Consider the following 23,586-nt stretch of genomic DNA (forward strand, 5'->3'; position numbering starts at 1 on the left):
CCTCCTCCTTATCAACTACTAGCATGTACTTACTACTACTACTATGTTCTTTTTCACATTACTTCTTCTCTTACTGTCTTCTTACCTCTGTCAGTCTGTTTCTCTCATCAAACTACGCTTTGTCTCTTCTACTCAGCCAATCAGGTTTACTTTGAATCAAGTTTATGGTCTTGCTGAGAACAGGGCAGCCTGTCTAGTGCTGGTTCCATAATAAAATACCCTCACTACACTAATGGTTGCTGTATAGCAGAGAGGGAAATTTGGAAATCATAGCAGACCTGTGTAATACTGGTCTCACAATGAAATGCAACCAGTACTGTCTGTAAAGTGGTATTAGGAAAGGCTTCCAGCCTTAGAAACCATAATTGAGTAAGATCTGGTCTTCCATCTCAGCTTCAAGAGCAGTAACTTTGAATAAGATGTTAGGTGACATATCCAACATAGAAAATAGATGTAAAGTGGTGGTGGTGGTGGTTCTGCGCTGCCAAAATAGATGTTTTCATGTAGACAATTACTGGGAATACTCACAGACATGGTTTTACTGGTGTTATTTAAATCATTTAGTTATTCTATGACCACAATACTCATCATGGTTTGTCTTTTTCTGTCTTGTGTGTGTGTATTGTCATCATCATCTGCTGTTCTAGACTGGATGGAGGACCATATCTCACTCATAAGTTTAATTTTTATCTAGTATTTTGTTTCTTCTCTACTTTATCTTAACTTTTTGCTTTGTCCGTAATCCTCTTTGTCTGGAGCCCATTCCTCTACCTCTCCTTCAGCATTTTTGCATTTTCTTTTCAGTTATTGTATTTATCCTTTCAAGATCCTTACTGAGCTCTTCAACTTCATTCTCAACTCACCGTTTCTACTCACAACCTTTGTCTCTTTCTCTTTCTGCTTGACTTTTAACTCCAACTACTTCTACACCAACAGACGCTGCACAGTATATGAGCTCTGTTACATCTGTTATATTCTCATCATTGATTCTCATTTGTAGCTTATCCAGCCTCTTCACAGATTTTCACTTTTGGTTCCTCTCATTCTTTTACTAATTCACTTCTCGTTTAAACTTTGTAGTTTTATTTTCTTCTGTAGTATCTTTTCCTTCCACAAAGTAAAAATTGTATTCACCCTCATTACTATTTCTTTTTTACTGATGCTTCATCAGTCATTCTGACATGTCTTGTTCAATTTCCTCTTTTTCAGAGCCTTGTTCTTCTTTTCCTGTTTTGATGAACTCTTCCAGCTCAAACTTAGGTAGCCATTGTCTTTTCATGATTAGGTTTTTCTGATTTAGATGTCTCCCCCCCCCCCACTGCTCTCTCATTTCTCCTCTCCTCCATCTACATGAAATATTGTTTCTCTCTTTTGCCCTTTTTTCTTTTTTTTTTTTGTTCCACAATTCATTTTTGTCTCCCCTTAAACCTTTTATTTCTCTGCTCTGTTGCACAAAGTCCAAGGAGGGAAAATGCTATCTAACAGAGCTAAGTGACACCAAGGATTTAAAAAAATTTAGTCTCCTGTTTACCTCATCATTGTTATTGTTGTGGTTAAGGCAGCAAGTTGATAGAATTCTTATCACATCAGACAAAATGCTTAATAAGCATTTCAGCCGCCTCTTTATGTATTGAGTTCAAATCCCACTGGGATTAACTTTGCCTGTCATCCTTTTGGGGATCAATAAAATTACCAGTCAAGTACTGGAGTTGATATAATTGACTACCCTCTTCTCCCAAAATTTGAAAGAATTATTATTATGATGATGATGATGATGCTTAAGCTAGTGTTTGCTAATTTAGTTAGCAGGTATTTTATCTTGATGGTTGGTGACAACAAATCTCAAATTTCAAGAACTTTCCTTAAGATTCTTGCAGAATATATGATGGTACTCTCTTGCAGCTAAACAGAGTGACTTTCAATTCCAATCTCTTCCAGGGAGCACCTTGGCTGCTGTACCAAATACAATAATCACTACACGAATAATTGTTGTCTTAGTCTTCCACTGTCTCCTTCTCCTCCTCATTATTACTATTACATGCTGTATTAGTCAGCAGGGATGTTGTCTTGAGTTTTAGTGATAACAAGTCTACTCAAATCTCAAAACTATTTCTTAGGATTCTAAACTCTTTACCCAATTTGTCCTTGTCAAGCCTCATCCAGCATCCATTCTCTCTCTCCCCCTCATCCTTCTATCACTCTCTTAACTATTGCATTATTGAGTAGCTGAAGTATATATTCCATCCTCTTCTGTACTACCAATTATGTCTCTTTCTCCCTTCAACCACCTCCTATTGAGACCCTGCCCTCATTCTTGACACTGTCTCCTATTTACTATCAACCAACTCCCTCCACTTAGGCTTACCTCTCATTCATCCTAGGTAGCTCTTTCCACCTTCACCCATATCACTATATATATCTCACTCTTCCCCATATTCTTGCAACAACCTTTATTCACCCACCCCACCTGTCATCTCCCTATTTCTCATTCTTCCCTTTTCCTGCCAGCCATCCCTCATTCTTAACTCCTTCACCCCCCTCCCAAATTCATATTTACTGTTGGCCACCTCTCCATCCTTCTTTGCCATTCACCTCTACACCATCCTCAACCATCATCGCTCTCTCCACACACTCTTGCAATCAATTTTGCCCTCCCTACTCTCATCCTTCTTGATCTTCTCTCCTCACACTCTCTTCTAATCACCGTCTACCTCGCAGTGAATGCTCTGATAGCTCATCATCACCTTCTTTATCTACCTTACCAGTTCCACTCACCCATCCTTATATAATGCTGGGTGGCCACATATCTCTTCTAAAGCAAGAAACCTGTTTTTATCCCCCTCCACCCTTCTACTGTATTCGCTCTCAGTAGAGGGAGCTCTTGAATCTTGTGAGTTACTTAGTGACATCACAAGTGTTGGTTCCATGGAACAAGCACCCAGGACCCTCTGTAGAGTAGTTGGATTTAAGAAGGGCATCCAGCCATAGAAACCCTGCTAAAACAGATATAGGAACTTGATACAGTTGTCAGACTCATTAGATCCTATCAAACCATCCAACCCATACCATTAAATGATGATAAGATTTATGCATACTTGCATGCCCACACACATACACGTGTGTGTATGTACAACATATATATATATTGCATTATATATCATTATCACCATCATTTGACATGGAGCTGGGTCAACCAGGAAGCTGTCTAGGCTCCAATTGTCTGTTGAGGCATGGTTTCTACAGCTGGATGCTCTTCCTAATGCCAACCACTTTACAGAGTGTTGGCCACCTCTTCACCATTCAGCTCTATGCCATCTCTTTCTCTCCCCACACACCCATTCTTATATAATGCAGGGTAGCCACATATATCTTGAAGAGATACGTGGCTACCCTGTTGTGGCATGGCTTCTATGACTGGATGCCCTTCCTAACAGATGGCAGCACATCTGGAAGTCGATGGCCAAATAACAAAGGAAGACAATCCCCAGTAGTGGGGCATTTCCTCCTCCATATTTTTAAGAGGTCATGGGCCAACAGGTTTTTAGGATCTTATGATATGCCTTTATGGACAGGAAACCTAAGGTAATCCCATAAACTAGCTTCCCCCATTTTTAATATATACTGCTCTACATCTTAGAGTGTGCTTCTTTCAGATTTATGTTTTTTTACAAACAATACATACATACATATATATATATGTATATATAATATTTAACAATATTTATTCACGACTTTTCACACATATTCTCAGTTAGTATAGTAAATTCTCAGTTAGTGTAGGTACTACATAGTTACACTAACATGTATTCCATGCCAAAATAGAAAGTCAACATAATAGATTAACAGGTGGGTACATACACATATCTTACCAGCAAATATGTAATTGTCATTAATGTCTCTCTTACATCATGACATCCGAGTAAAGATGGATTACATTGGAGCTGTTAGTATCTCCATTCACCTTTCTATGGTGCTAGACACCATCCCCTCTCATTTGGGTCACTCTTTTATTGACATCCATCATACATTCTTACCTCTCTCTCTCTCTAACTCAGTTCATATTCATCTAACCACTTTATAAAGTCACAATGCCCTGAACAACAATGGACAGATGAAGACCTTGTTGCATGTAGAGTACAAGACAACCTCCCCAGGTCTGGTGCCACAATACAAGGCACCTGTTAAGATTTTGGTGTTTAGAAGGGCATCCAGCTAAAGAAGCCATGATAAAAATGAAATGTACAAGGGAAACAATCTTTTTACCCATCTCGGAAGGTAGCAAGACTGCAGAAGAGGCAGATTCACACGGCTTTGATGACCCATCTAATCCATGTTAATATATATATATCATCATCGTTTAGCGTCCACTTTCCATGCTGGCATGGGTTGGACGGTTCAACTTGGGTCTGGGAAGCCAGAAGGCTGCACCAGGCCCAGTCTGATCTGGCAATGTTTCTACTGCTGGATGCCCTTCCTAATGCCAACCACTCCATGAGTGTAGTGGGTGCTTTTTACGTGCCAGATGAGGCTGGCAAACTGCCACGATCGGAAGGTGCTTTTTACACGCCACCGGCACGGAGGCGAGGCGAGGCTGGCAACGGCCATGATCGGATGGTGCTTTTTACATGCCACCGGCATGGAGGCCAGTCGGGGCAGCGCTGGCAACGGCCACGTTCGGGTGGTTCTCTTATGTGCCACCGGCACTGGTATCACAGCTACAATTTCCATTGATGTTGATCGATTTTGATTTTGATTTATATGAATTAGAAAAAAACCCCACCTTTTATCAATTCAGTAATGAAAAATTAAAATATACCATCTAGAAAATTACATTTTATAGAAAGATTAAATATAAGATAAAACATATAAGATTATTTAATCATTCTATAATATGTAATTTTCTAGATGGTATAATTTAATTTTTCATTATTGAATTGATAAAAGGTGGGGTTTTTTTTTTCTAATTTATATATATATATATATATATATATATATATATATATATGTATGTATGTATAAGTCTTTAATTCAATTCATCTCAAGAGCTGCAGCCATGCTGGGACACCACTGTTAGATTTGCTACACTTTCATTATTTGAAACCTCCTCTATGTGGCATTTGGTGAATGAGCGAGTTTAATGCTGCTGCATTTCCTGCTGTAAGGTAGGTAGGTTCATCCAGAATCCTTGACAGGAGGAGATCCAGTTTTATTTTGAAGAAGGATATTCAAAACTTGTGGGCCTGCGAAGCCCAAGGTCTGGCAGCATTTGGTCCCGTATTTTGATGGCAATGTTGGGATCTTTGGTACTATGCAGTGCAGAGGATTTGGAAAGAGTTGGATGAGTCTAATTGTGATTATGAAGGTACAGTAGCTCAGAAAACTCACTCTGATAAGAAAAGAACTTCTGAATTTGTTGGTGAGATCCAGGTGATGATTGACAAGGATCCCTCCAAGTCAATCAGGTCCATGGGAGTGTCTGAGTTTATTAGACAAGTAGTGCATGGACACATTTGGTATTCCACATAGCATATGAGAAAGGGACAATTTTTATCCCAAGTCATGAAGACAAGAAAAAAGACTGAGCTACAAAGCTTTTGAAGAAACTCAAGCATCCCCTCCTACTGAACATGCTTTGGTTTTTCTCAGACGAGAAAATTTTCTGCTAGGATCAGATGGTAAATATACAGAGCAACCATTGGTTTTCTGTGTCCCAAAACATGTACCAGGAGTGATCACTAGTGATGGGTATGTTATGCCTCCATTCATCTTCCCACACAGTCTCAGATTCAAAATAGAGCTGCCCTGGGTCAAGAGGGTGGTTGCTGGAAGATCCTGTGTCTGGCAACAAGACTCTGCAACCACATCACCCCCAAAATCTGGTCACCTAACTCTCTACACTGCAACCTCCTTCATTATGTGTGGGACACAGTTGAGTGAGCGACCATCAAAACTCCTTGTAACCCCAACGCTAGGATTATGGCAGCATTCACCAACTAAACAAGGAGACTGTCCAGAAGAGTTGCAGGAGATTCCAAAGTCATCTGGTGGCCTTGGTTGAAGCCAATGGCGATTTTATTGAATAAATTTACTCTTTAGCATTTAAAGTTATTTTTGTGTAATTTTGGTAAATATATCTGTTAAAATGAGATGTCAGTGGTATTTTCATTTTTGCGTAATTTAAAGGACAGTTTATTCACTGCAACCTGCATAAGAGTGTGCATGTATATGCGTGTGTGCATGCATGCACACACTACTACTACAAGATAGTTAAGCAGCTCCCTTTTCGACAGAAATCTGCTTACCTTTGGATTCTATATCCATTAACATCCCTGTCTTTGTAACCTACTGTGCTGCGTATGTGAAAGATTCGACAGGGTCACTCAGCCTGTTAGATCTAGTTGTTGAATCACACTGTACCATCTAAAATAAAGAATGTGTTAGATAATATAGAAAAGACAGGGAAGTCATAGCTGGAATGTCTTTAATTACAGGTCTGCATTGTTGCAGTTAATCTGGAGTTAACAATCTACTAAATCCAAATAGTATGAAACCCATCTGAAACTATTCCCTCCTTACAAAATTGCCTTTTTAAGAGGAAAAATTGTGTTTCTGTTTCATCTGTTGTCTTCCCCCCCCCCCCCTTTTCTGTTGTCTCATCAAATGTACAATAAGATGGCTGCAGCCACTAATGGATTGTCCCCCTCCCCCTTACAACAATAACCATCATGATCGAATCTTTCAACTCCATTGTTTTGTTTTGTTTCTTTCTTGGTTCTTAACCAAGTCGATGATGATGATGATGCTGCAGTTATGTCTGTCACAGAAGGCAACACTGTACTCAGGTCCTGTTGTGTCTGCTATCTGAGAAGGCTTCAGATTTGATCTTATGAAACGTGTCGAGAGTTCAGTGGGAAATGAGTTGTTGTAGCCTACACCACCACCACCACCACCACACCACATATGCTTGAATATGATTTATGGTACCCCATACCACTACACCTTAATGTACCCCACACTATTATTACACTGTAGAGTACCCATTACCGCTTATAGACTATAAATAGAGCCCCTGATTAACCTTGGTTAGACCAAAGCCTTCCAGCTTTGTTTTTTTTTTATTGTTATCTATTTGCAGTTGTGTCCTTGTCCTTCCTTTTTTAAGATGGTGGTTGGTTATGATTTGATGGAGATTCTAACAACTCTGTCAACTTGTCAATAGCATTTTCAACATTACTCAAGTAATCACTTGCTATTGATCTTTCTCATTGGTTTTTTCCAGTCCAAACTATGTCACCACATTTTTCAAATTTATTTAAAATATTTTGTTTCCTAATTATTTATTCCAACAGTTTTAAACAAATCTTTGAACCTGCGTCTATCTTTTCAAAGATCCTAAATATTCTCATTAGTGTTCACACTGTTTATTTGATCATTTAGTTGCGGCACTTCTCTGACAAAATGGCTTGCTTTCTAACCCCTTCTTTCCCTATGGGTACTTTCTTTACCAACTTTAAAAAGACATCTATAAGATGTCATCTCTGTGCACTCAACTCTGGGCACACATTTCTTTCGGACCAAAACATTTTGTAAGTTAAAGAAGATGATTATGTAACTCCTGTTGTCATTCATTTATTAATTTATATATGTATGTGTGTGTATACTAACACATATATTATACGTATATATATGTGTGTGTGTGTGTGTATAAATATATGCACTGGCTTCCATGCTGGTGGCATGTAAGAAGCACCAACCGATCATGGCTGTTACCAGCCTCCTCTGGCCCCTCATGGGGTGGTTGGTGTTAGGAAGGGCATCCAGCTGTAGAAACACTATCAGATCAGACTGGAGCTTGGTGCAGCCTCCTGGCTTTCCAGACCCCAGTCGAACCATCCAACCCATGCTAGCATGGAAAATGGATGTTAAATTATATACACACATGTGTATATAATGTGGAAGATGCTGATACATGGCTGTGTCCCTGTTCAGCTTCTCACAAGTTGTAATCCTTTGGACAGCAAAGCAATGTTACCTCAATGATGACACATAGTGTTGCAGTGGATCATCAACTTCTGTTGATCAAATAAAGACTGCTCTCATTAAGTACTCACACACCTGCCCATGAAAGTAAAGCACTACTCTGAGTTTCCAGTTTCACTTATGTCCTTCGAGTCGACTTAACCTGCAAGAAATAAAAAATTCAGAGCAGATGTTGAAAAAGGTTTAGCTTTGAAAAAATTAGTAACACCTGTTATGTCTATTTTGTCTTTTTGGGGGACATTTGTACATTCAAACAGAATGCATTCTCATACATACAGACCTGAATTTATCATCATTAACACATATACATTTCTCTCATGGCTACAAATATATAGACATTTATTGCCCAACTGCCCAACTTGTATGTGTAAAATTTTGATTTTAGTTGATTTTTTTTGTCTCCAAATGAAACTGCTACAACTGATTTTTTAATGTTGACCAAATGCAAGTAATTATTTACAAAATGTTCGTTTATTAAGATGGCTATATGATAGAAATTTTTACCCAGAATTCTCTGTCCACTGTGCTTTGAAGACTTTGCCAAGATTCACTCTGCAAATTTTATCAGAATACTCATGATTCTGGGGACTTTTATATTTCTTGTTACATTGTATTTTTGTCTTGTATGTTCAAAAGTTCTCTAAATGAAAATATTGTCTCCTTCCCTGCCGCTCATCTTTAAAAGTTTATTTTTTAAACAGCTTCTTTTTAATGAATTCCCATAATTCAATGGCAATCTCACACAGAATTCAATTTCCTGTATATCAAATTGACTTCATACACAAATTTCAAATATTATATATTTCTACTGTTTTGATAGCGTTCACTAATTATATAATCTTATTTGGCTTCATTATTTAGTTTGTATTCAGTTAATTAATCAACTTGTTTCTTCTCGATAATAACAATAGTTTAAAATTCTATTTGAGATTTTATTGCAATCTCTTCACAACGTTTCCCTTCCACATCGCCCACCCGACAAGCAAGCAGTGTTAATTTATCAATGACATATATATGCGTACACACATGCATCTTCACATTTTTACATGTGTACACACACGCATACATACACAAAATTACTATATTAACACATCAACACAATATTATATAAGTAACTATATATAACTATAAATGTATATGCCCCTATATATATATATATATATATATATGTGTGTGTGTATATATATCTTGTGAGTCATTCTATAGTTTACCTCCTGGACACTTTAGGTATTTGTATCATAAGGCGAGAAAAAACAGAATGAATGCAGTTATGTTAAAATTCTGTCTGAAATTTTGTCATATTGTCTCTTGGTAAAATATTTCTAGTAATATAATTATTTTACAAGTTTTCCTAGTCACAGCTATTAGTAAAATATATCAACTTTATAGAATTCAATCATAATTATGAACCCGAAACACACTGCAACTCTCAGGAAGTATGACTTTATATATCCCCAGCCACAAGAAAACATTAGCAAAAGTCATCTTTAGGTGTAAATTTTAGTTCCTATTTTACTTTGGTGTTTGAAAAATATTTCTGAAGTTTTTTCTGGCTTCCTGGTTGGAATTACTTTGAGGAAACCCATCTGTGTATCTATGGAAGACAACAGTTTTGAACATGGTGTCGCCAAACATTTCCTATATTGTTTCTTATAGTAGTTACGAGAGTCTTTCAAAAGGGCTTTTCTGGATCAAAAGTGGTTTAATTCGGGTTACCTTCCCATCTTTTAAATTTGAAACTGCAGCTGCAAAGTTTTAGATATTAATGGGATTCTAGATGTGCAAGTAAATAATCAGGAAGATGGCGTTTTCTGTTCATGCGCATGAGTGTAAGTAGTAGTAACTTGAGCATGTATGCATGTGAAGAGACTTGCTTGGTATCTAACATGTGCAACTATGCAGTCACAGCACAGAGGTTTTTCCAGCTAGAATGCTGTCCTGTGCATTTAATAAATGTAAATGTTCTGCGCATGTCTATTGATAGTGAGGACTATGGTGCAGTATGAGAATGCAAAAAGGAATAATAAGGTTCTAGAATTTAGAGGTCATCGGTCCTGTGATGAGTAGAAAGCCTGCTGACAATAAAATCCTCTTGGACTGGGTTGGGTATCTAACTGCAGGTAGGCTCTTCAACTATCACAAGTATAATGGTGGCTATATTTAGATGTGCATTTTAAACTGTTTATTGAAATGGCTCGACTTTCTTTCTTTCCCTGTTACACATTTAAAGTAGTTGCTTCAACTTTCTTTAGGCTTTCGAGAAACAAATAAAGTTGTTTTCCTTGCAACATATTGTATAGTTAAATTTCTAGTGGAACCTTTGAATTGTTTTGTAGCAGTTTCAAATAATATTAACTGGCTTGTTGTGTTAGTTTGTCAGGTGTGCATGCAGTCTTGATTTTAAATAGAGCTCTCTGTCTGCTGCTATCTTTCTCTTTCCTCTGACCGCTCTTGTTGTTGTTGCTGCTGCTGCTGCTGTTGCAACTCTTACTAATTCTGTCATTGCTGTAGCTGCTGCTGCATTGTTGTGCAGCCGTCTGTCTGTGTCTGTGCAGTTTGTAACCGATACCTCAGCTGCAGCTACGACGCCATCTTACATATATCTGCTTCTTGCTTGAACAGTTTACTTTGGCAAACTCGACCGGTTGAAGTCCACTTCTCTCTCTTTACTCCTTTCCCCTCAAACTTGTGTGCTGGCTGTCCAACTTTTCCCATTCCTCACTGAGACTACGTCTACCAAAGCTATATGCATCTAACAAACTAAACCACCAACATTATATAATGTATGTAAGGGTGAGTTGGTAGTAGATAATACTTTTTAGGTTTCTTCTGTTTTTGTTTAGTCACTCTCACTACATGTTTGCATTGGTTTATATGCTTTCTACTCATGTGTGTGTGGACACACACATCATATGCATGTAAACATACATATATTAATGTGTGTGTGTGTGTGTGTATAGACAACTATTTATGCATATGTGTGTGAATGTATATATACATACACATACAGAATGTGTGTGTATGTGTATATATAGATATATATATGAGTGTGTGAGTGTCTGTATGCATCTGTGTCTTTGTATAGGTGCATGTCTGCTAGACATGCACCACCTATGTGTACATAGGAACATGTTTATTTATGTCTGTGGAACAGCTCCATGTCTCCATGTCTCCAGTGTCGGTTCCCACAATATTTTCGGTTTGTCTCGTTAGTTTCTTCAATTTGGTTGGAAGCTTTCTCAACTTTTCATTGAAAACTTACCTTACTTCCTTCTACTCACGACTTGTTTCCACTCTCTTTACTGTTTTTTCTAGTCGCAGTAAACATTGTTTTATTTCATAACAAACTCAATATTTCTTTCATCTTTTAACATTTAGTTTTGTTTTCTCCTCAATATTTCTTTTTGATTGCCAATCTTAACTGCTCCAAATTATTATTACTATTATTATTATTCCATTCTCAACTCTGTCGTACCTTCTATTTATAGTCTGTACTTTTTCTAGACAAAAGCTTAGAGAATTCGTGTTGTTATTTCTCGATTTTATTTAGTTGGTTCGGTCAGAGAATTTTGGTTGTAACAGAAGTTCTCAATGAAGCTTTTGTTTCTGTTAAGTCACATTCATCAAACTTTTTATAGTTTTCCTTGAAATTCAAGTTCATTTATTTTTCAAACTGACTTTATCCTCTAAATACAAACTTATTCTTGTTTAATCGAACACAGCTGTCTTTTTCCTCCTCCTTTCCCTCTTCCTGATCATTATGATTTAAAAAACCCCAAAGAGCTCAATTTTCAGAAACTCAACCAAACCAACATTGTTTTACATTTTGTGAAAATGCATTAACACAGGTGAAATGTATTCGTCATTTGATAAACACTTTGATATGATCCATATTGCACCTATACTTCTTTTTGCGGATCTTAACCAATAACTTCTTTTTCAATAACATTATATGAATTAACTGTCCAAGAAAGTTTTCCCTTGCTTCAGTTTTTCTTGTGCTATTAGCAATTACTGGTTCTAAACATCTGATATTGTTGTCGGGGGTTTCCTTTAGACGTTGTATCAATGCACAAGTAAGTGTTTTCTTTACAATAATTCATCAGTAAACTTGATTGACTCTCAAATGTTCACTCAAAATGGTAAGAACTCAACTTTTATGAAGACATCTTCCATGTAAAATTTAACTTAAGATAACCAATATTTAATGACAATAATGTGAAATATAGAAGCCAAAGTTTCTTATAATAATTTGCGTTTTCTTAAAAGTTTTACAATTATGTATTTTTAATGATTAAAAAAAACCCCACTAATTCAGTGAAAACTGTTTCTAATGAAGGTTCAGTGGTAGACACAATTTATTAAGCCTACTGCTATATTTTTCTGAAACATCCAGGGTGCAGTGTGTGCAGTGTGCGCATGTCCCTTCTCAGTCTTGTAAGCTTTGTCAGAAATTCGCGAAAAAATTTCATGTGAAACTTAAAGATTGGTAAATTTATTGTAGATATTAGTTTTATATCAGTCTATTATTATAATATCGTTTATAATCAAGTCGAACACTTTAGGTAAGTTATATTTTTTTAAAATTTTAGTACAAAACTCGACATAGTTTAAGTCGACCAATACAATCAATAGATTCTCATTTGATTTTACTCACCTCATATCAATCTTCAATAGTTTTTCTTTCGTTAAACTATTTTTACTTTAATATTTTCAGCCTGTTCTCTTTGTTTTCTCTGGGTCTGCATGAGGTTGTGTGCATTGGCAGACACTATGCAATCTATGTGCAACTGACTGCTTGGTCATGACAATTGATATCTACTGCATGTGTAAAAGTGTGGGGGGAATTTGCAACTGCACTCACCACATTTTGGCAACAGCTAACACCATATTTTGCAGTCTTCTTATTTACAGCCAGGCTATTTGTTACAGCAAGTTGTTACTCTAATTTTTTTTTAAATTGGAAACAGTTTTTATTGTGGTTTGCACACAGTACAGTCTCGAGATGTGCAGTTGTAGCCTGGTGGCCTGAAACCGAAATAAAATGCAGTTGTGTTTTGTTTTAAAGTGATTTCATGATATGTCCTCTTTCTGGTTCTATCGACTAATTTACTTGGGAGAAGAAGTATATTTTCAAAAACGAAAAGGTATACATTTAAATTTGAATCTTCAAAAATCTCCTTCGAATCCACTTGTAAAATGCAGCGACAAGTTGGTAATTTATGTGGACGAGTTCTATGGTATGAGAGTTCGAGAAGTGGCTCATATATCTGTTAATGAAGGTGCATCACTACAATATATGTAAAATGTCGTCTGATATTTAGTCTTTCGATGATATTTTAACCTCTTTCAACTTTAAGTCATCGCCGCTATCTTTCGCAGTAGATTATTTCTTTAGCAAATTATTAGAAGCCTCTGTATGCAGTGATAATGACAATATTTGTTGCAATAGTTGTCTTATTTCTTTGATGGGTTTCTGGAAACATTTCACATTCGAAGAAATCATAAGTCAAATTTCATGCTTTTTATGTAGATTTATCAAAAACATATTCCATTTTTGTATGATTTTAGTCTCTGTTGGAACTGCGCAGTTTTTGAAGCCGGTTTTTATTTGATGGACCAATGAAAGTTTTTCTACCCAGGATGCCATTTTATCAAGTGTCTGTTGCCTGTTTAATATACCCTTTCTTCTTCAGCAGTTTTTGATCATCAAAATAATTAGTAAACTTCTAAAATCTATGCTTAACATGTGGTTTACATAATCTTCATCATTCTCAAAGGTTGAAATATCCCCTGCTTAAAATCTTCGCTATTTTATAAGCTAAAACCTTCTGTTTAATTTTAGTGAAGGACCCTAGTCCATTGTTCGTTTAACATGACGTTGTGAACTTAGCCTCGGTTAGCAAAGTCACACTAAAATATGCAACAATTACTCTTATACAATGTGGTAAACATCGCAACACATTATTGAAAGTGATTTCTCAACCTTCTGATCAGTTTCAAACAAAAATCTAAGTTTATTTGTTAACAAATCTTGTATCTCTAACAATCTTGTTGAATCATCCAACTAGGAAGGGCCTCTTGATTTTTATCCTCTTGAGAAATTGTATTTTCACATTTTTGTTTTTCTAAACAAAAAAGACTATTCGGGTGATCCTAATTGAGACAAAAAAAACCCTTCTTTAATATATATGAAGCAATATGGCGGCAAGCTGGCGGAATTGTTAGCATGGTGGGCAAAATGCTTAGTGATTTTGCATTCTGAGTTCAAATTCCGCTGAGGTCGACTTTGCCTTTCATCATTTTGGGGTTGATAAAATAAGTACCAGCTGAGCACTGGGATGAATTTAATCGACTTACCCCCTCCTCCAAAATTGCTTGCCTTGTACCATATTTGAAATATATTTATATATATAAAGCAATCCATCTAATGTTTATGAGTAATTTTGTCTGATGTTCCTGTCTCTGTCTGTCTTGCGTCTCCATTAACAAATGGTAACAGGAATATTCTTGTAAACAATGAGCTTTGATGATATTTAACAGGAGGAACATTTAAACTGGTTTGAAATGAGATTAAACGTTTGATTATTTTAGCATAAATTATTGCTAATATGAAACCGTAACAATATTTAAACTAGTATTAACAAATATTCCAGTTATTATCTCCATGCCAATTTAAGGAATATTTTACAGTTGTATGTGTTTATTCCATCACAGGAGCCTTGACCATTTCTCTTATTACTTAAATTTCACATTTGTGACTTTCAGAATGCAATGGTCAATATTTACTCAACACTAAGTTGTTAAGGCTCACTTTGTACAGTAGATGGCGAAAGTGAAGGGTTTGAAAGCTTACTGTCATAGATCACAGCTTTAGAAAGTTTGTATGAATGTGTGTGTGTGTGAGAGAGAGAGAGAGAGGAGAGAGAGAGAGAGATGGACTCTTTATTGACTTGCTTGACATTATTAGTTGTTTATTATACGTAAAGTTTGTAATATGTTAATGAGGTTTGTTCTGCAGGGTACATCCTCCTCCTCTCCCTCATTGTTAATTGGTTATCCTTACTTTTACCAAGTATTTTACAGTAAGACTGGATACAGCAAGAGACAGGCTGTCTGTAGTAGAGTAAAGACTTCACTCAGCGCCTCCTATCAGTTATTATTTTTCTAGATGGATTACCTACCTTGGCTGCAGCTCCTTCGTAAATCTCAGTATTATAAACTATATAGTCAGTTTTGAGGATTACGACACATATAAACACTAATTTAATCACTTAATACACTTAGAAAATTATGCTACACATGTAAACCCATTGAGCTGTTGCTAGCTTTCATTGTAATCAGATTTTGTGTCTACACTGTCGTAAAATATGAAAACCTCAATCTCCAAACCATCTCAGTTCCCGACCAAATGTGAACAGTTCTACTTCTTCTACAGAAAAATCTCTCTGCAAAACTATTTTCTTCAAATATTTTGAGGCTAAAGAAAATCTTTCCATCTCAGTTGTTTGTTCAGTGATTCTGGCATTTCAGTTTATCAAAATCCGCTGTATCAACTTCATTCCATATCACCATTACCGACACCACAAACAGCAACCATATTTCTAGGCACTACTAAATCTGGAATACCTTCTTAGCGCTTTCTCTTTCATGCATGCGCGCGCACGCACACACACACACAGCACTGGGTTATTGTCATTTTATTAATGTTTTACATTTCATGTTGTTTAAACTTTTATTTTATCAAATTTATTTGGATTGAATTATTTAAATTATTTGCAAAGTTATAAAGGTTTTCTAATTGTTTGGGCCATTTTGATCTCTAAATAATCCTTCACAAAACCTTCACATTTAATTGTACTTACAACATTATTTGCCCAATATGTCTTTCCATATAGTATGTTAACAACCTTGTGTCAGTGTCATTACTGGAGGATCACCCTTTGATTTTATTGTCTTTCTCTTTCCCTCTTCACCTTACTGTTGGATCCAATTGAAATTAAAATAGACTTTTCACTGAGTTTACTAGTATCTTCAAACACCTTTTCAAAACTAACATCTACCACACAGTATTAATCTGTGGTACTAAATCAACATTGTTCTTGGGAAATCACACCTACTAATCAATACTATAGCCATCATTTACAGCTTTTAAATGCTTTTTCTTTACTTAGGTGTTAGATATTGGTTAGATGACTGAATCATCACTCTCAAATGGTCATTGAATTTCTCATAGAAAACGGTCATCATCATCATCATCACCAATACCATCACCTTTATAATTGTTATTGTTATCATCATTTTGACATTGGTTGAATTTGTCTCCCACACACTGTCTGTTTGTGTATCTTGATTGTCTATTACCTTTAATATGTGATCTGAGCTCTTCTGAAGCCTTCCTTGGTCTACTGCATTGTATATATCAAGTAATGTTTTTGATACCATTTTCTATTTTGTTTTCTTCCCCCATCTCATTAGAATGCCTCCACCAAAAGCCATTGTTTTATTATTGTTGACTTCCAGCTCTATTCTACATAATTGTACCTTTGAGCTTTGGAAGCTGTCGCTTACAGAAATCCTTAATAACCTTGACACAATCTTGGTTCTCTCCTACTTCCTTTCCATAAACTGAACTTGCTAACCACCAGCCTTTGTTAAAATACGCATCTTACTAGGAATCAGCTCACAAACTACCAAACTTTATTGACATCATCGTCATAACCGTCATCAAGATCGTTTAATGTGTGACTTACATGCTGCCATGAGTCAGATGGTGAGACAGGATCCTAAGAGTCAAACGGCTGTGTTGAGCTGCAACGCCTGTTTTTGGCCTGATACCATTTCTAATGTCAACCACTTTGCAAAGTGTTCCAGGTGTTTATTTTTCACAGCACCAGCACTAGTGACGTGCCAAAGCCTGGATGGGTGCTGCAGTATTGAGGGAGGGGCTTTGAGCCAGGTGATGGTAGTTGGGCAGAGAGAGGAGTGTTGCTGTAAAAGAGAGACATACCTATCCCAGCAGGACAAAGTGTACTCTCAAGTTCCAAGAGGGCAGATAAATGGGAGAACAGGGAGAGGGGATTGAGGACAGGTGGCTGAATATGTTTGCAAGAATGAAAAGAGAAAGACAAATGGTTAATGATAGGGATAGAGGTGAATGCAGTGAGTGATGGACAAGGGTAGAGGTGTGGTCAGTGTAGATAGAGAGAGAGAGAGAGAGTTGTGTCAGATTCCAGTGTTTATTTTGCTGTGGTTTCTAAGGCTGGATACCCGCAGTGTGTACTTAGTGCTTTTTTGTATCACCAACACCAGTGAGGTTGCCAAGTAACTCACAAGACCCCAGGTGTTGGGAGGCAAGAGTCTGCTACAGGAATAGGAACAGATGTCTTACTGTGGAGGAGTTACATGGCTATGCCAGCTGGAAAAGGAGAGGATGTGAGGGTTACAAATATAGAGGGTTGAGTAAATTTGCATGAGATTGTTAGCTGTAGGGAATAAAGGAATATATGTGATGCAGTGAATAGGGGAGGGAGCATGGTGGTCAGTGGTGAATATCAGTTTAGGGGAAGGTGAAGGAAGTAGGAGTGGGGGAGAGGGAGGGGTGCTCAATGACAAGGGTATAGATCAGAGGTATGTAGGAGTGAATACTGAGAGAGAGAGAGGGAGAGAGGATTGTTAATGCTGATATGAGATGGAGTTCAGTAGTGGCATGGGATGACATGAGGAGGTGGATCGAAGGAGGGGGGAAACTGATGGCACAAAACTGTTGAAGATGAAATGTGTGCATCCTTGCTCTCATATAATTATTGTAATTAAAGCAGCTGCAGAAGTGCTGTAGTTAGAAGAGTAATGAAGGGACAGGGGTTAAGAAGATGAGATAGAAATACATATACGTGTGTGTGTGGATGAGAAATGAAGGTAAACACAAGTTTATTTTATTAGTTCCTATGTATGTTTCACCATTCTGAGTTGCTTGGAACCTTGCATCATCTGTTTGAAGTGCATTTGGCTTCTTAAATAGAGCAGATTATCAGGGAACACTTTCTTGCCTTAAGTTACAGGGAACCAATGTCATTAGTTCTTTGTAACATAATGCAAAAAAGAGTTAATTTCTCCTACATTTCCTCTGTATTTCATGACTAGTAACACCACTCAGTGTAGTAATTACTTAACAACACTACAGAATGCAAACTGGATTATGAAAATCTATGTGGAACACAGCATGCATCTTTCCTGCACACATATGCATGCAAATACACAAATATATAGATATATGCATATTTAGATATATATGATGGCTGTCCACTTGTGATTGAAGAAGACCATCACTGACCATTAAGACCATTGGGCACTCAGACAAAATGACACTTGACACTTGTAGTTTTGCTCATAACTAATGAGCCCAACTCTTGATCAACTTACATAGCCACAGATATTACAGACCAACCTTGCCATTCACTACACTGGTGTTGTGTTTTCAAGCAATTCACTTAAATTCTGCTTTAGTTTTAATGAAAATGTATTTGTATTGTGTGTGTGTACAGTAGTACCTCGGTTTACGAATGCCTCTGATCACGAATAAATCATGCTTTATTTTTATATATATATATATATATAAAGCCTGACTTATTCGTGTGATCAGAGGCATTCGTAAACCGAGGTACTACTGTATGTATGTGTGTGTATATATATATATATATATATATATATATATAATATATATATATATATATACATATATATGTATGCGTGTGCCTGCCTTTCTGTTTGTGTTTGTTCCCCCACCACCACCACCTTGACAGTGAGTACTGCTTTGTTTATGTCTCTGTACCTTTGCGGCTGGGCAAAAGAGATCTATAGAATAAGTACCAAGCTTAAAATGAAGTCCTGGGGTCAATTTGCTTGACTAAGGCACTGCCCCAGCATGGCTGCTGTCCAATGACTGAAACAAATAGGAAATAAATGGTTTACATGTGTGTGTGTATTTATCCTCCTCCTCCTCATTTAATATCTGTTTTCCATGCTGTCGCGTTTTGATGGTTTGAGAAGAACTGGCAATGCAGAAAACTGCCCCAACCTACATTAGGTTGGGGTCCAGCATGCTCTCTACAGCTGGATGCCCTTCTTAATATCAACCACTTTACAGTGTATGCTGGATGCTTTTCATGCAGTACCCAGTATACTCTGTGCCTTGGTGCTGTGAGCAGGTAACAAGAATCCCTCAACTGGAGTGGGTGGAGTGGTATTGAGGGAGGTGGCTTTCAACGAAGTGATGAGAGGTGATAGAGGGACAGGAACAGGTGCCTTGCTGTAGAGCAGAGACATGGGTCACCCGGTTTGGGAAAGGAGAGCAGGAGAGAAGATGGTGTTGAAGAGGAAAATGAAGACAAGTGGTGTGGTTGGGTTTGTTGGTGTGTGAAGGAGAGTATCAGATAGATAGAAGCATGGTCAAGGGGAAGGTGGAGAGAGGTAATTGGTCTCCACCATCTTTGTTGACATATATGTTGTAAGGGATGAATTTTTTGTTCATGCCACTTTTGCATCTCTTCTGATGCTGCAATCACCTGAATCACTGAGCACCATTTGCTTGGTTTTCTTGTCTTTGTGTTGCACAGTCTAGTATTACCAAAACCAAGAAGCTTTCTTAGACTTCCATTCTTATCTCATGTACTCCAGTACATCTATCCTGCTATATGCACACTCTCTGTATAATGTCCCTCATACCAACATTGCTTAAACACCATTATTAATTATCATAATTGTCTTACTGATTTCTACTGGACTTCTTTGCCACGTCCCTTCAATATTTAACCAAGTTTGTAAATTTAGTCCTACATATGTACTGTGCCTATATCACCTTCAAACACACCTCTATACTAAGTGTGTCAATAGCATGAATCATATTTGTTTGTAAACATTAGAGATGTCTACTTTGTTAGAGCAGCTGGGTAGAGTACAAACCTCTGTAGGGGTTCAAGTCCTGGCATTCTCTTCTATTCACTTTATTTGCCAAAAAGCCACATCAGTTTCTGTTATAGTAAAAGGGTTCAGATTTTAAATGTGAAATGAAATGATGTCACAAACAGGCTTTCCATGTGTTCTCTCAAAGAGAGAGAGAGAGAGTACACTAATTAGTGAGGCTGTGTAACTGATGTCCGTGCTGTCCAAAATTTGGCAATAAGCAATTCACTTTTTAGTGAGATAAAACAGATGTTATTGTTATGGAAACAGGATTAAATAGTTAGATTGTTTCTATGGGAGACTGAATTGAAAGATTCTTATTGCTAAAGATGTCTGTGTTGTGTTAGAACTGTTAGTGTATATAGATAATCTTAGTAATATTTGCAGTGTTGGCACTAATATATATCTCCATTGTCTCATAGAGCAATAGTCCTCCATATTATGTCTTTATTTTCTTTCTTCTCTATCAAAGTTCAGAGAGCTATTAACTTTTGTTGGTAAAAAAGGGTCTCTTCCTCAGAGTGAGAGGCATGTGTTGTGTACATGGTAGTGAAATGTGGGCTGTGGATGCTGAGGACATGCAAATTCTTGAAGGAAATTAGGCTGGCATGCTCTGCTACATGTGCAATGTCAGTATGCATGTAGAGCAAAATGTAAATCTATTGAGAGAAAATTTGGGGGTAAGATGTATTAAATGTAGTGTGCCAGAGAGAAGACTGTGATGGTATGGTGATGTGATGGGTAAGGACGAGGATAGCAACATAAAGAAGTGGCAGTCGCTAAGTTTGGAAGGAGACCCAGGGAGATGTAGAATGAAGTGGTGAAAAATGATCTTCAGATGTTGAGCCTCCCAGAGATGTAAAGGACCAAGATGATTAACGATTTACTATACTTAATACTTCTGAAGGTCCACCCAGCTAAGTAAAATTGAGACCATGAAAGCATATCATTTATGTCCATGCCCCCCTGCACAGTCTTTCCCTGAGAAATCTCTTTCCTTTTATGTATATGTGTGTGTATATATTCTTCTACTTTTATTCGTTTCAGTCATTTAACTGCAGCCATGCTGGAGCACCACTTTAAAGGGTGTTAGTTGAAGAATTCGACTCCAGGACTTATTCTTTGTAAGCCTGGTACTTATTCTATCAGTGTCTTTTGTTGAACTGCTAAGTTACGGAGACATAAACCCAACAGCATTGGTTGTCAAGCGATGGCAGGAGGACAAACATAGACACACACAAAAACATATATATATATATATCATCATCATCATCATCATCATCATCGTTTAACATCCGTTCAGGGGTTGGACAAAATAATGCAAACACCTTAACATTTTGAACAAATTTATTTTGATATGGGATCGGAACACCTTTGGCAGTAATTACAGCTTGAATCCTACGAGGTATGGACTCATACAAAGTTTGAATTGTTTCCAAAGGAATTCTTGTCCATTCTTCAGCTAAAACAGTCTCCAGTTCTTGTAGTGAGGATGATGGAGGATATTGACTCCTTACTTGTTTTTTTAAAATGCACCATAAATGTTCAATAATGTTGAGATCTGGGGACTGTGGTGGCCAGATAAGATGTTCAACTTCACTAGAATGTTCTTCATGCCATTCAGTAACAACTTTAGCTGTGTGAATTGGTGCATTATCATCCTGAAAGATTGCGTTTCCCCCTGGAAACAGTTCCGCTACCATAGGATGAATTTGATCAGATGAAATGCTTAAATAGTCTTGACTATTAATTCTGCCATGAAGGGAAACCATTGGGCTGGTGGATTTCCAAGATATAGCCCTCCAGATCATCACAGATCCTCCTCCATGTTTAACAGTTGGAAGAAAGCATTCTGGGTCAAATACCTCTTTTGGCTGTCTCCACATGTATACTCGGTCAGTGGTTGGAAATAAGGTAAGAGATGACTCGTCCGAAAAAATAACATTCTTCCACTGCAATTCTGTAGGTTTTTTTTTTACTCCACTCTAAACGCTTTGCAACGTTTGTTTTTTAAAGTAGTGGTTTTCTGATTGCAGCCCTCCCATGAAATCCGGCTTTGTGCAGCTCGCAGTGAACAGGTTTTGTGGTCATTAAGCTCTGCAGTAATTTTGGGAGCTGTTCTTTTGTGATTCTCTTTAACAATTTGTGTAAGAGTCCGATGGTCCCTATCTGAAATCTGAAAGGTTTGGTTTTCTTCCGGAGCTTTGTTTCGACGAGGAAGTTTTTTCCTCTTTCTCAAAGACTCATTACTTTCGAGACAGTACTTCTGGATGCACCAAACATTTCAGTTGTTTTCATTACACTAGCACCTGCCATGCAAGCCCAACAATTTCACCTCTTTGAAAGTCTGATAGATCTGTGATTTTAATGAATTTTAATTACCTTTTTCTGATGATATCTCAAAAGAAACCACAATTTTAGCAAAACATATTAAACAACACTATTAATAAAACAAAAATAAACAAGCTTTTGTCAGTTTTATAGATATTTCAAAATTGTTTCCATTATTTTGTCCACCCCCTGTATATATATATATATATATATATATATATATATATACACACACACACATATACATACACAATGGGCTTCTTTCAGTTTCTCTCTACCAAACCCACTCACAAGTCTTTGGTCGGCCTAAGGTTATAATAGAAAACACTTGCCCAAGGTGCCACACAGTGGGACTGAACCCAGAACCATGTGGTTGAGAACCAAGCATCTTACCACACAGTCATACTGCACCTCCATGCGGCCATGCTGTGTGTGTATATATGTGTGTGTATGTATGTGTGTATATATATATATATATATATATGTATATATATAAAGAGATATATATTTGTAAAGTTAACAGATAAATTTGAGAGTATCTATCTCTATATATATAGAAGACAGTAGTGATCAAAAGATTTGAGCTTGCACTCTGAAATCTTTACTGAGGACCAAGTCAATTGGGTATAGATTTGCTCCAAGGGGAATCCAAATGAGCAGATAGGGAGACAATGATGCAAATAAATAGATCAAACTCCCTGGGTTTGATACATGTATATGTATTCTGTATATCAAAACCAAGGAGTTTTAGGTGCTTATTTGCATAATTGGTGTTAGGAAGGACATCCAGCCATAGAAACCATTCCAAATGAGACCGGAGCCTGGTGCAGCCTTCCAGCTTACCAGCCCTGGTCAAACAGTCCAACCCATGCTTGCATGGAGAATGGACGTATGATGATGATGATGAATCTATATATTTGTATGTGTATATATATGTGTGTGCATATTTATAATGCACACATGCATGCCCAATCCATGCCAGCAGACGTTAAATGATGATGATGGTATATATACACACACACATACATGTGTGTGTGTACATGGACACAGACACATGTTGCAATAATCCTCTGAAATTGATAATGATGCTTCTGACCTTCTTGCTCCACCCCCCCTCTCTCTCTCTCTCTGTCTGTCTGTCTGTCTCTCTCTCTCTCTCTCTCTCGCACACACACACACACACACAAAGCACATTTGAGATATATTTCTGGAAACATTCCAATAATTTGACAGAATTAAACAGACTTGTTTTTG

The 23,586-nt window shown here is 37.2% G+C and overlaps 1 protein-coding gene across 8 annotated transcripts in view; it reads left to right on the plus strand.

Moving 5' to 3' along the window:
• Positions 1 to 23,586, plus strand: part of LOC115218918 (estrogen receptor) — an 87,423-nt gene that overhangs the window by 34,441 nt on the left and 29,396 nt on the right. Inside the window, exon 1 of one of the 8 annotated variants that reach the window (XM_029788928.2) lies at positions 9,731 to 10,160. The exons of 4 other annotated variants lie outside the window; for them this stretch is intronic. The gene's annotated coding sequence lies outside the window, so the exon portion shown is untranslated. Of the gene's footprint in view, positions 1 to 9,730; positions 10,161 to 10,689; positions 10,834 to 12,405; positions 12,606 to 23,586 lie in introns of those variants that run through there. 3 more of the 8 variants (XM_029788925.2, XM_029788927.2, XM_029788926.2) reach the window with 3 other exon arrangements.

Source organism: Octopus sinensis, linkage group LG14 (assembly GCF_006345805.1).
Source record: "Octopus sinensis linkage group LG14, ASM634580v1, whole genome shotgun sequence".
Lineage (NCBI taxonomy): Eukaryota > Metazoa > Mollusca > Cephalopoda > Octopoda > Octopodidae > Octopus > Octopus sinensis.